This window comes from Aphis gossypii, chromosome X (assembly GCF_020184175.1).
Source record: "Aphis gossypii isolate Hap1 chromosome X, ASM2018417v2, whole genome shotgun sequence".
Classification (NCBI taxonomy): Eukaryota; Metazoa; Arthropoda; class Insecta; order Hemiptera; family Aphididae; genus Aphis; species Aphis gossypii.
The window spans coordinates 47,019,482-47,033,538 of record NC_065533.1 but is presented as its reverse complement, the minus strand read 5'-3'; the positions used below and the strand labels follow the sequence as shown (position 1 = coordinate 47,033,538).

The 14,057-nt window shown below is 25.0% G+C and overlaps 1 protein-coding gene and 1 long non-coding RNA gene across 4 annotated transcripts in view; both read left to right on the top strand.

Moving 5' to 3' along the window:
* The window catches only part of LOC126551869 (heterochromatin protein 1-like), a 63,930-nt gene that overhangs the window by 22,996 nt on the left and 26,877 nt on the right, over nucleotides 1-14,057 (top strand). The gene's annotated exons all lie outside the window — the stretch shown is intronic.
* Nucleotides 10,399-12,051, top strand: LOC126551870 (uncharacterized). The gene is made up of 3 exons (XR_007605756.1): nucleotides 10,399-10,561; nucleotides 11,119-11,281; nucleotides 11,700-12,051. It is a non-coding gene; the product is annotated as an uncharacterized LOC126551870 (long non-coding RNA).

Below are 14,057 nucleotides of genomic sequence, written 5' to 3'. Positions count from 1 at the left end.
CAATAAAAGTATACAAAACACACGATTATGTTATTATTCATATTAATAATATCTAAGCCCATGGGCATAGTTTGGCATAATTATATGTGGGGGCTACATAGAACAAAAAAAATATATCATTCAAAAAACTCCTTTCGTTAAACTGGAATTAAAAATAAAAAGAACATTTTCTAAAAAAAAAAAACAATTTATATTTGCCTTCTTCTTAACCTGGCATTTTATTATGCAATATAAAAAAAGATAGAACAATTAATATTTAATTATTAAATCAAACATAGGCGTCTGTGTTTTTCTGAAAAAATATTAAGTACATTTTCAAATTCTATTTCATGCGATAAATCTCTTTCAATATGAAGTATTGACAAATTTGTAAACCTATCATTTGTCATAGTATTTCTAGTCCAATTCTTTATTCGCCTCATAACAGAAAATGAACGTTCACATGAGGCAGATGATATTGGTAGAGTAAGTGCAGTTTGCAAAAGTTTATAAAAATTTGGAAAAATATTGTTGTCTACAACAGGTATGATGCCATCTATTTTATAATTTTCTTTATTGATCATATTTTTTAGGACTATCATTTCAGCCTTCAATCTTTCTGGACTTATGTTTAATATTTTCTAGAAAAAAAATTTAAAATAAAAATAAATTAATCTTAATATATAGTTTTAAACTTCAAAGGTAAGGTACCTCATACTTATTAACAAACTCAATACTTTCTTCATATTTTAATTGTATAAAATTGTCCACTCCACACCGATTTTTAGACTTTCTAATGAAAACCCATTTTTCATGCCATTTATTACACAGTCCATTATTTTAAAAAAAGCATTAATTTTCCAATATTCAAAATTTGCTACATCGTTAGATATATTATCATATTTCATGATAGAAGAACAATCATCCGCTTCCCCAGTCTTAGAAGTGACACCATAGTCACTTAAATGTATTGGCTCTTTCTTTTTACACTTTGAACCTAAAAGTATAAATATTTGAATTTAAATTGATAAATAATAATTGAATACAGGAAAGTTTTTAAAATATACTTTAAGAGATGTCTAATGAAATGTCCAAATTATCAGCAAATTCTTTTATATCTTTGCAAATTATATTAAATTTATCAGAACAACGATCAGTTTCAAAAGTTTTTATAATACCATTTATTAAATTAACTGAATTTCCTAATGTAGCTTTTTTTGATTGAAGTTGAGTACTTAAAATATTTATTTTTGTAAGTATGTCTTGGAATAAAAATAAAAAGACTATAAATGTTCCGTTTTTCATCATAGTTTGAATCCCTTTTAAAAAATTATCTACATAGTTACTAAATTATTTTAATAATTAAAAGAATAAATTAGGTTAATTTACCTATTGCTTGTGCTACATCCAGATCATTGTTATTGTAAATTTCTTCACTTAAAATTTTAAGAATGGCTGCATAATTGTCTTTAACAGACTTACAATTATTGTATCTACATACCCAACGAGTATCACTTATTCGCATAATGGTTGATGCTTTTATGCCTATAATTTGTTGCATATCTTTTAGTTTTTTATTGTTTGAAGTCCGAGCAGAATAAACATATAGTGATTCAATTCTATTAAAGAAAATGTTTGAACACTAAAAAGTATAATGTAATTATATAAGTACCTAAAGAACAATCAACAATTTTAATTATTTTTTTTAAATACCTCAATATTTTTACATAAATCTAGAACAAGTAAATTCATTCTGTGAGCCATACAGTGTGTATACATTGCAAATAGATGTTTTGATTGTATTTTAACATGTACACCATTTTTTCAACCTGACATCACTCTAGCACCATCATAAGACTGTGCTATTATAGGTACATTATGCAAATTTAATTGACTAAGAAAATTTAAAATAGTTTCAGCAAGTGTTTGGGAATCTTGTTTCTCCGAAACATCTACAAATCCTAGAAATCTTTCAAATATATTTAGTCCTTTTACATATCTTACACATAAAGACATATATTCCAACTTATGATATCTAAGTATAAAAAAGAATTAGATCATATTTTAAACTTAGTCACAAATTAAATTTACCTTGCATCATCCACCATTATTGCAAAAAACCCTACTTCTTTAATTTGAGAGACAATACTTTTTTCTACAATACTACAACATATAGAAATGATTTCATTTTGTATTTCTGGACTTGTTAAATTAAATGATGTACTTAATTTTTTTTTAAATTCTACGTCAGTCTGAGCTCGTAACAAACAAGCTTCCTTAAAGTTACCTATGTCATCATTTATAAATAATGAATAATAATATTTATTTATCATTATCAATTTAAACTATTTCATTAAATAAAATACATATATATGATTGCTTAATTATTTATTTCATTAAAATTATCAAACTATAAAACTTAGGGAAATATACCTTGATTCAATGAATTTTTTGCCTCATCGTGGCCCCTAAATGGAATTCCTTGACGTGAGAGGTATAAAATTAAATCAATTATATGTTTTGCATACATTCGATTTTTTAGAATTTCTTCTCAACATTGGGCTGATATTTGAGCAATCACACTTCCAGTAGATTTACTCTTAGTGTAACCTAACCAACTCTCCATGCACTTCAAATGCATTTTAGATTGTGCCTGGTAAGTTAATCTAGAATCTTTGCCACCAAGCTGCAAACGAATATTACCTAAGTTGAAAATACTATTTGAATAGTTTATTTTAAATGTACCTTTTTCCAGTTACGAAATCCCGTTTCAACAAAAGTCGCGTCCTGACGACTAAACTAACATTGTACTGCCAAACAATATATACCTTGGAGTAATTATCTGTACATAACATTTTTAAAACAGAAGAATCAGTGGCGGTTGCGAGGGTGAAGCAAGTGAGGCAGTGCCTCACTTAAAATGTAGTAGTAAAAAATACTCTAAAAGTATAATTCTTAGCTCACCGATAGCACACATTTCGCTAACAATTTTAACGTATTTATAGTTTTATTTTAAAAAAATTCTTCTTTCCGAAGTTTAATAACATGAATTATCATTTATTCATAGACATATAAAACAACTAGATAACGGACTGCGTATTACATTCCCATTGGAAAGTTGAAGTCATGCGGTCATATTCTAACAGGGCAATGTTTACAAAATAACTCAATGGATAAGATAGCTATATTAATAATAATACAAATAACGAATTAATTTTCATAGTATAAAATGTTGTAAACATTGCCCTGTTAGCATATGGCCGATGACTTCAATTTTATCGTGTAGTCCGTTATCTAGTTGTTTTATATGTCTATGCATTTATTTAACTTTTGTATAATATTATTGCGCGTTTATTACCAAAAATAGTGATAAACCGATAAGAAATGTGAGAAATAATTATTACGTAAACAAACCCTCAAATTTTAGCCGGCGCCAATATTTCGATGACGTCAGAGAGGCACCGTTTAACGTCGCTTCTGAATTGTTACTTGTGTACATAAATTACACACACACGCGCGCGTAGGTACACGAATGCATGCGACTATTAAATAAGTAAAATTGCGCAAGCGCAATGATCATCGTGAGGCTCATTTTTCATAGTGTCTGAGTACTAAAAATATATGAATAGTACCTATTATGGTCAGCCCGCAGCCGTAATATAAGAATATTAAATATTAATATATATAGATATACGTACGAATATAAATATATATATTTATATAATATGTATACATATAGAGAGGGACAGATAGAAATGTATGAATATTTTCAATATTTTGTAAATCTTCTAACTTCCAGTCCTAAATACTATATACTGCTCTATACCAGGGGTCTCCAAAGTCAAAACTACGGCTCACAGGACGTGCTCGCCCGTACACTGCTCTTAATGGACACTCCGAAGGACAATGACAAATGTATTTAAACATAATAAGTATATATCACAAATCACTGTCATCCGCACCTATATATTATATCCATATAATATGCGTACGTGTATATACATTATACATATTAATATTTAATATTCCTCTATTATAAAATATAATTTACAGATAATTACACCAAGGTATAAATTATTTGGTAATATACAATGTTAAACTGATCATTAGAAATCGTTAAAGAAATATGTGAAGGCTATATATATATATATATATGTGTGTGTGTGTGTGTGTATAGAGAGAGACAGACCTAACCCACGCTTTGTAAAAAATTTTGTAGAATAATGTAAGAGGTTGCTATGTTTTTTTTTTCCGTTTGACGTTCAACTCTGAGAATAATAGACACTACACTGCAGGTAAACGCTATACGTCTTGCAGGTATTAGCTGGTATAAGCAGCTGCCCTTTAAATGTTTCTATAACGATTTCAAATGGTCAGGTTAATATTGCACTGCCAAATAATTTATACCTTGGAATAGTTATCTGTACATAATATTTTATAATAGAACTAATAGAAGCATTTAAAGTTTTACGTAGGTACTCGGACACACACATCAAGTTTTGAAATTTGCAGTGAATCTTATTAGTATTTTGTTATATGTCACGACTCGCCAGAATGAACGTACCGTCGTTAATTATTGTCAAGTTATATTATACTATAATATTTCCGTATACGTACGTGTACAAATTAACATATTTTCATTTTAATTATTACAGTATTAAGTAGGTAGTTATTGTGAAATAAGTGTGAGAATCGAATTCTGTACTGTTTTCTTGGGTAGAACACGATTCCGTGCGCATTTTAAGACATACGATCCCGTACCTTTTGTACTCATGAGTTTAACGCGATAATGCCAGATTTCCATATGGTATTAGTCTATTTGACTTAGGCCGGGGCTATACACGTCGTTTTCCGCCGCGTTTCGTACGCTGCGTATTCCGCGCCGTTTTCCGTCGAATTAGAAGTTTATGTCGGAGTAACTAATAGTATACACGGCGGACTTTATCCGCCGCGTCAGTGGCATATTTAGGATTTTGTCCAGGGGGAATATACGTTGGAAAACATAATTTCCTAGACAGTGGGGAGAAGGTACACTTACCAACATTATTAAACTTACGAGTTACGAGTAAAAAAAAGACCAAACGGGATCTATCCCCCATATCCCCCCGTAAATACGCCACTGCGTCGCGTTATAATCCACGGCGAAAAACGCCGTGTATAGCTCCGGTCTTAATTAGAGCGTTTTACATACGTTTCGCTTATACTTAACTATAAGTAAAGGTCCAAACACACGTTTATATTTTGCCAGCCGGTTGCCCTTTTCCTCCAATGTTAAAATAATAATTATTATTTTAGTTTGAAAAATATATTATTGAATTAAGAAAGTTTATAGGTAAAACTAACAAATACTATCGGTAGAATTAATTATACACACAGACATTAATTTAAGAATGGAATATATTATAGATACTAATATATAGATACTTACAAAGACTAAAGATAAATATCAAGAAATATCAGCAATATCATTATTGCGGTAAGATAGTAAAATATACTTTGAATCCGCTACAATTTGGTATTTCAAGAAATAATGACGTATCTATATTATGATTATTACGCCTATTTTTTTCATATTTTGGACACTTTTCCTCTTGATTTTGACGAGGAATCATCTTTCCAAATACATCGTCTTACCTATTGGCTGCTTGTAATTCGTAAATATCTACCTATGTGTTTAATGTTTATCAATATGTTTCAAACTTTTATCTACAACCCAGTGGCGCACCCAGGGGCGTAGACCCCTCTCACATGACTAATGTATTTTTTTTATTTACGTATATTTTAAAGCTTCCCTAACATAGTCATATAAATTTATTTTTAATAATACATATTATGTAGTACACATTTTTGACATTAGGAATAATATATATCACTATATCAGTAATATAAATTAAATAATAGATTATTATTACAATATTTAACAAAATATTTCGTAGTCTTAGAGAATATTCGTGGACAATGTCATGATTTTCAATAAATTGATTAAAATGCTTTATAGAAGGTATCTTGAATTAGATATTTTGAATACCTATAATTAATTCAAAATTATTTTATTAATTCATTACCTATAATATTTTTATCCAAACTTAATTGTTTTCTTCTATACAACAGTTACTTGATCAACTAACTTATTTTATGTAGATAATTTAAAATGTTTTAATTAATAAGTAATTCAAATTGTGATTTCTGTTAGCAGAATGGATTTACATAGTTACATCGAATACAAATAATCAACATTCTGCTGTACCTGCTGTACTTTCAAAACTAAGCTAAATTAGTTATTATTAATCTTAATATTCTAAATTGATAAATTTAAAAAATAATTATTACATTAATTATTAAACCTGTTTATATTATTAATATTATCAAAATGATTTGTTTTATATGTAAACAAAATATTTCTGAATTACAAGCATTGGTAGTTCATTACAAATTTATACATCTACTAAAATCATCCAGCACATATAAATGTACAGAACAGCAATGTATACAAATATTTCCCAATTTAAGTAATTTCAAAAGACATTTGGCTAGAAAACATAATATACCTTCACATAAACCTTCTAATACTAATATGTTATGTTTAAATAACGCTCATAAAGATAATTTTAAATTACATAATGATAATATTATAATGCGAAATGTAACACAAATTGATGAAACATGTGATGGAGCCTCCAAAAAGGATCAGTGTTTACCTAAAGAAAATCATAATTTTTTAAATCTAATTACAGCTATTAATCTTATTCATACTACTGTGCATTTTACAACATCCTTATTAAGTAACAATCATTTTTCTAGGAAAGATGCATTTAATATTCAAAGAGAAATTGAAAACATTTTAATACAACCAATAATTGATTTACTAAATAGTTTCACAAAAAACAAAATTAAAGATCCATTAATATTGTCATCATTTCATCAAATTACACGGGCGATATCTAATCCATTTGAGCTTTGTAATACAGAGTATAATTTAAATAAATGGTTAAGTGATAATAACATGTTCCATCAAGTTCAACAATTTACTATAAACAAAGAAATTAACTTGGTATCTGTTTCTGGTGAAACAGTTTATAATGATAATAATATTAAAGGAATCATTTTACCTTTACAATTTCAATTTAAAGCTTTTTTTGAAAGTGATGATAATTTAAATAAAACTTTAACACATTATTCAGATTTAATGAATGTCAAAGATGCATCAATAAAAAATTTTGTGCAAGGTAGCTTATGGAAAGAAAAAATTTCCCAGTACCAAAACAAGATAGTAGTGCCATATTTCATGTATATTGATGATTTTGAATTGAATAACTCTTTAGGTTCTCATGCATCATTTCATTCCCTTTCTGCAATTTATTATAGCTTTCCTTTAAGCGATCAATCAAAACTTTCTAATATACACTTAGCAGCATTAATAAAAACAGTTGATATGAAAGATTTTGGTAAAGATTTATGCCTTAAAACGTTAATACAAAAGTTAAATATTTTAGAAACAAATGGTATTTATATTAATACAAAAGATGGCTTCAAAGAAGTACATTTTATTTTAGGTTTATTTCTTGGAGACAATTTAGCTTTAAATAGTGTTAGTGAATTTAGTAAATCTTTTTCAGCAAATTTCTTTTGTAGATTTTGTAAAACAAAAAAATCTAAAACTCACAAATTATGCGAGGAAGATAGTACATTACTTCGTAACCATACAAACTATTTAGAAGATATAGATAGAAATGATTTTAAAGGAACAGGAATTTATAAAAATTCTATATTAAACAATATTGCATCTTCCCATGTAGTAAAAAACTATAGCATAGATATAATGCATGACATTTTTGAGGGGATTTGCCATTACATTATGTGTTATATTATAAACTATTATATAGGCGCAGTAAACTTTTTTACATTAGATGTTCTAAATTTTAGAAAGCAACATTTAAATTATGGCTCCATTGAATTTGGTAATATTTCTCCACCTATTAAAATGTCTCACCTTAAAAAGCTTCATTTAAAAATGTCAGCTCGAGAGATGATGACTTTTGTGTATTATTTTAGTTTAATGGTAGGAGACTTAGTACCTAAAGAAGATGAAGTATGGAAATTTTTTTGGAAATAATAGAAATATTACTCTCTGTTCAGTTTACACAAAGTTTAGTTTTTCATTTAAAAAATTTAATTAAGCAACATGACTCAGACTATATTATATTATTTCAGGACACTTTGAAATCTAAACACTACCTTTTAATTCATTATCCTATGATAATTTTAAAGTCTGGTGCTCCTAAGTATTTTTGGTGCTTTAGATATGAAGCTAAACACAAGGAAATGAAAATATATGTACATGCAATAACTTCTAGAAAACATATTACCATAACATTGGCTAAACAATTTCAGTATAAATTTATAAGCAATATATTATTAAATTCCTTTGGTAAAATTGAGTATGAAGTTAAATCAAAACATAAAATCAATAGTAGTAATAACGAATTAATTCAAAGAAATTTAGGTTTGTCATTAGATGAATTTAATTGTTACTCCCAAGTTAAATTAAAAGGCACAACTTACAAAATAGGTTATTTATTAACCAAGTTTGTGGATGAACTTTATTTATTTGAAATTTTAGATATTTTGTTAATTAAAAAAAATTGTAGCATTAAATTCATTCTCAGTCAGATTCAAGTACATAGTTTCAATTCTCATTTAGAGCATATCAGATTGATAAAAATGATATTAATATTAAAAATGTTTTGAGTCCAGAGGACTATAGTGGACCACCAATTAATATAAATATAATGAATAATAGCAATTCAATGATTCGATTAAAATAATATTATTAATTTATAATTTAATTATGTTTATTAATTAATGATTTTGTTAATATTAAAAAATATATATATTACATTCTTATTGATAATACTGTATGTAACTAATTATTCTTATATTTTTTTTTTCTTCAAAATAAGTATCTACTGTATAATTTTAAAATTCATACTTAAAACTAACTATTGTATAAATATTTAATATTAATAGCTAAATTAAATTTGTAATATAAGTTATAGAAATTATTCAAAAATGGATAGCAACAGTTTTAATTTAATAAAAAAAGATTTATTTAACATGGACGAAGAATCATTAATAAGTCAAAAATCATTTACTGATTTACAAGCAATCGATTATAATAGTACATATTTTATTCCCTCACAAAACAACTTATATGATGATTACAACAGTAATACACCTGCAATCGCAATATCAAATAATGATGAAGATGCTCAATTAAAACAAATTTTAACAGAATGGAAATTAGAAACTGTGTACCAAACATGTTTAGGTAAGCATAACTTGTAACAATTATTTTGTGAAATTTTACTCAATTTAATTCATTAAAAACATGAAATATTTAAAATAGGTACTTATATAAAATTATAAAAATTAACTGCAAATAAGATATTTTCTTTTTTTATACTGAAACTATAAAATTGTATTTTATAAACTAGTTTTTATATTGTGATTAAATATTTTTAGTTTATTTTTTGATTAACATTACAATTTTGTTTTTGGATCAGCAAATAGATATTGAGGCATTACAATATATAAAAGATAGCCACATAGCCATATTATTAAAAAACTTTCCTCTTAGAATTCACATTAAATTTGAACATTATATTGAACAGTTTCAAAAAAAGTGTAAAAGTGACGAGTCAAATTTAAATCCTGGTATTAATATAATAAATACAAATCAGACAAAGTCAATTTAACCCAGGATACCAGCTGATGTTGAAAATATAAATGGATCATTTAAATTGGAAAAAATATTATTAAATAATGTACAGGGTTCTTTAATACTTGATTATTACAAGATAAATTCAGTCTTGAATGATAGTTGTTGCAATTTACTGGTCGAAATAATCATTAACAATTTAATAACAAATCATACAAATATAACAAAAAAAATTGCTAACTATATAGCTGATGTTATTGTTGCAGCTTTTCCATCCGAAATAGAAGTTAGTATTAACCCTAATAACATTTTTAATATGAAGTAAATTCTTAAAAATTTAAAACAAAATTATAAAATGGTTCACTTTTCAGGATATATATTTTTTATTAAGGATGCCATTAACAAAAGTCCAAAAGTCAAATTATATTGTAAATATTTTAACACTATACGCTGTAAGAGGCCAAAATGGATTAATACCAGCTATAGAAAAAGAGCCAAGTACATCAAAAACAAAATTGACTCGTACAATAGACAATTTACAAATACCATTAGGTAATATTAATTAATTAATTTTACTATCATAATATTGTATTAATATCATTATATTATATAGTATCTCTTAGTATTTTTAAAACAACAGTATTAATAAATTGTTTCACTTTTTGGCTATTATATTTTTAAGAAATTGAAATAGAATCAGAAAATGTTGCAAACTATTTATCTAATCATGATATGACATGGCCAGAAATTGAGGAGATTTGGAGAAAAACAATAAACTATAAGCTACAGTTTATTACAAAATATAATACTGCAGAAATATTTAATAAATGGTAACATTATACTAAACCAATGGGATATAAGCTTGTAAGTTTCTGTTACAAATACAATTTTAAATTTAAATTAATTCAAATCAATACAACAAAAACAACCATTACACAAAATAAGATACATACAATTTTTTTTAATTTTCTCACCTTTTTTTTTTATTGAATCAGTAGATTTTTCAAGATAAGTATCTAATATTTTTGTGTTTTTTGATCTGAAATATTTTATTGTTATATAGTATCTTAAATGGAGCTTTACCATTATAGGTATAATCTACTGGATTTATTACATTAATTACAATTAAAATTGACTTAATATTCATATAACAGTAGATATTTTTAAGCTAAATACCTAGCAGCCTTCTCTTGTTAATAAATTAGTGATATTAATATTAAGAACAATTTATTACTAATTTTTTTTTAATAATAATAACAATGTCAAAACAATTTGGGTACTTATCCAAGTTTTTTTTTAATTTTGTTATAAGGTTATAGATAATACATAGTAGGTAGGTTTTAGACACAGGCACTAAAGTATCTAATGAATAATAATATTTAATTAAAAAAAATTAATAAAATTTGTTTTTTTAATTTTAGATAGATATTGACTTTCACAAAATATATAGCAGATACAGTTGTTTTATAACAAAATTTGAAGAAGCTTCTTCAAAACTCATTAAGATACTGGATGAACGGATAAAAGATTGTTGAAGAAAAATTATTATAGAAAAATTAAAAAATACACCAAATTTATCCAATTGTAAGTACTCCACAAATTAGAGTTAAAAAAATTATTTAGTTTATTAGTTTATTAGGAACCTAACTACAAATTTAAATATTCAGTCACTTTCAGATGCTCATTATAACAAACATCATAATATATAATGAATGTTATTGAGGGTACTTGTTAAATTATCATGATTTGTTTAAATTTTGGTGTCAATACAATTTCACAATTTAATAGATAAAACCAGTATAATATATAGTATTATATAGGTACCTAGGTACTACATAATTTATTAATTAAAATGGAATAACATTTTAAAGTATGAAATAAATACCTACCGAGTAGGTATGCTAATGGTACTATTATTATTCACAATAGTCAGCATTTTATATATTAGATTACATTTTATATACCATTCAGCTAATCATTTATTAAGTTATTGTATTTTCAGATTCAAAATTTCTGATAATAATGTACTTGTTACACAGTGTGTTAATTCCTACATCGAGGAAAGTAACAAGAGACGAGAATGGAAAAAAATATTATATCAAATATGGGATCAAAGATTCTCAAAATTCAATTATTAAAATTACTAAACAGCATCAGAAATGGAAGCCCTTTTTAAAAAAAATGACGCAGAAAGAAGGCCCTATCCAACCATGTATACTAATTGTTGGTACATTATTCGATCCTAATCAAATTTTAATATATTTTGATACAGTCAAATACATGACTTTTACAATTTTAAAAGCATTTGATGTTTGCTTCATAATTTTTCATGTTTTTAATGTTGAATATCCACACGAATCAGAGAATATATGGTTATTTTTACAAAAAGTATTTTATAATATTCATACCAAGTATGACAAATCATGTACCTTAATAAAACAAATTTCTTCAGAACTTTTTAGCTAAAGCATACTTAATTGTTACTATTAAAATGTGTTTATAAATTATAATTTTCAAAAATTATTTTTATAGGTATTTACATTTATTTTATTTTTTAATTTAGTTACATAATATATTATACTTCATAATTTATATTTTGAATGTAGTCTATTTGTATATAATAATATTATAACACAATACCTATTAATGTTTATTTAGATACCAACATTAATATTATATACCTACTTATTTTTTTTATATTTATCTATTTAATGTATTAACTATTATTACATATTACAAATTTTCTATCTTTAATAGATAAATAAATATATATATATATATTATACATACAACTTGTTTGATTTGTATATAATTATTTTTATTTAATATTGTATAACAATTTATCTATCTAAACATGTTTATTTATTTATATTATAAATCTTTAATTATACTTATGTAAGAACCAATTATCATTATTAATTTTATAAATAAATTTTTGACTATGTAAATTATAAATAAACAAATTCATTAAAATATAATATACTTAGATATTTGTTTACTTTATTTTAATAAAAAAATGGTATGTTTGACATTAGTATGTTATATAATGGGTTTTGAATTAAATATAAGTAGTTTATACAATATACATATTAGAAAGTAAATAGAATATCTACAGAGTCAGACTTCAGGTATTTAGGTAGGTATCTATGAAATATAAATTTAAATAAGTTTGAAATCAATTACATTTTTTAATCCATTAATTTAATTATAAAATTAGTAGACTGTTTATTAAATTGATAATACTCACTTTTTTCAAACCATAAATATTCTATTGATTCCATTATTAAATATTATTAAACTAAGTATATTTTACTTAAGTTTAATAATAAACATTTTGTTGAAATAATTTTATTTTTGTAAATTCAACAATATATATATGTTAAATTAATAATGATAAAATTAACAAAATTCTAAGTAATTTAAACAAAATGCCGATCAAATATATTATTGATACTGAGATGAAACATGAATTAAACTAAACAAATAAATTATTAAATCAAATAATTTATTAATTCTTATTTTAAAAAATATTTCATCTTAGTATCAATAAGCATTTTGTTGACTGAATATTAACAATGATATTATTAATTTAATCTATATTTTTGTTAAACTTAGTGGTATTTTTCGTCCAGTGTAATAATTATAATAATAATAGGTAATGACGTATTGTATAAAATAAATAACGTTTTTGTTGTATATCATAAGCATGACAAAAAATAAAAAGATATTAAATTATAACTATTTTATTACATTTTTAAAATTTTAAAATAATTTATATTCTAAACAAATTGACAATATATATTAATTAAAAGAGTTTAATGCAATGTTGACGTATATACGTATGTACGTCAGTAACATTAACATAATAAATTTATGTTCGGACGTAAATATAATATAGTGATAAACTGATAGCTGTTAATGATAAAACGGATAAATGTTATTATTTAAAATAAATACCGACATTAAAAATTACTAAATATTAAATAATTATTTCAAAGTGTTTAGTATATTTATTTTTTATTGTTCTGTTAGTTTCTGATAATAATCTTCTATCGTCGTCGTTGATTACAGGCGTGTAGTACATTCATTGATATTAAACTATATATAATATATATCTATGAGTACATTGCTCTTATAATATTAATAATTAACATACGCCAACGCGGAAGGCACCAAATCTTATCTCAATAAACTATGTTTAATTCTTTCTTATTATTATTCTGTAGTTTTGGGCGTAAAATTTTTAAAACATGAATGTATTGTATTAATTATAAGATTTCAAAGCACATAGCAATATCGTCATGGTGTACTTGGAGTGTCCTGATAAATTCCAACGCCACTTACAGAGAGTCCAAGCAAC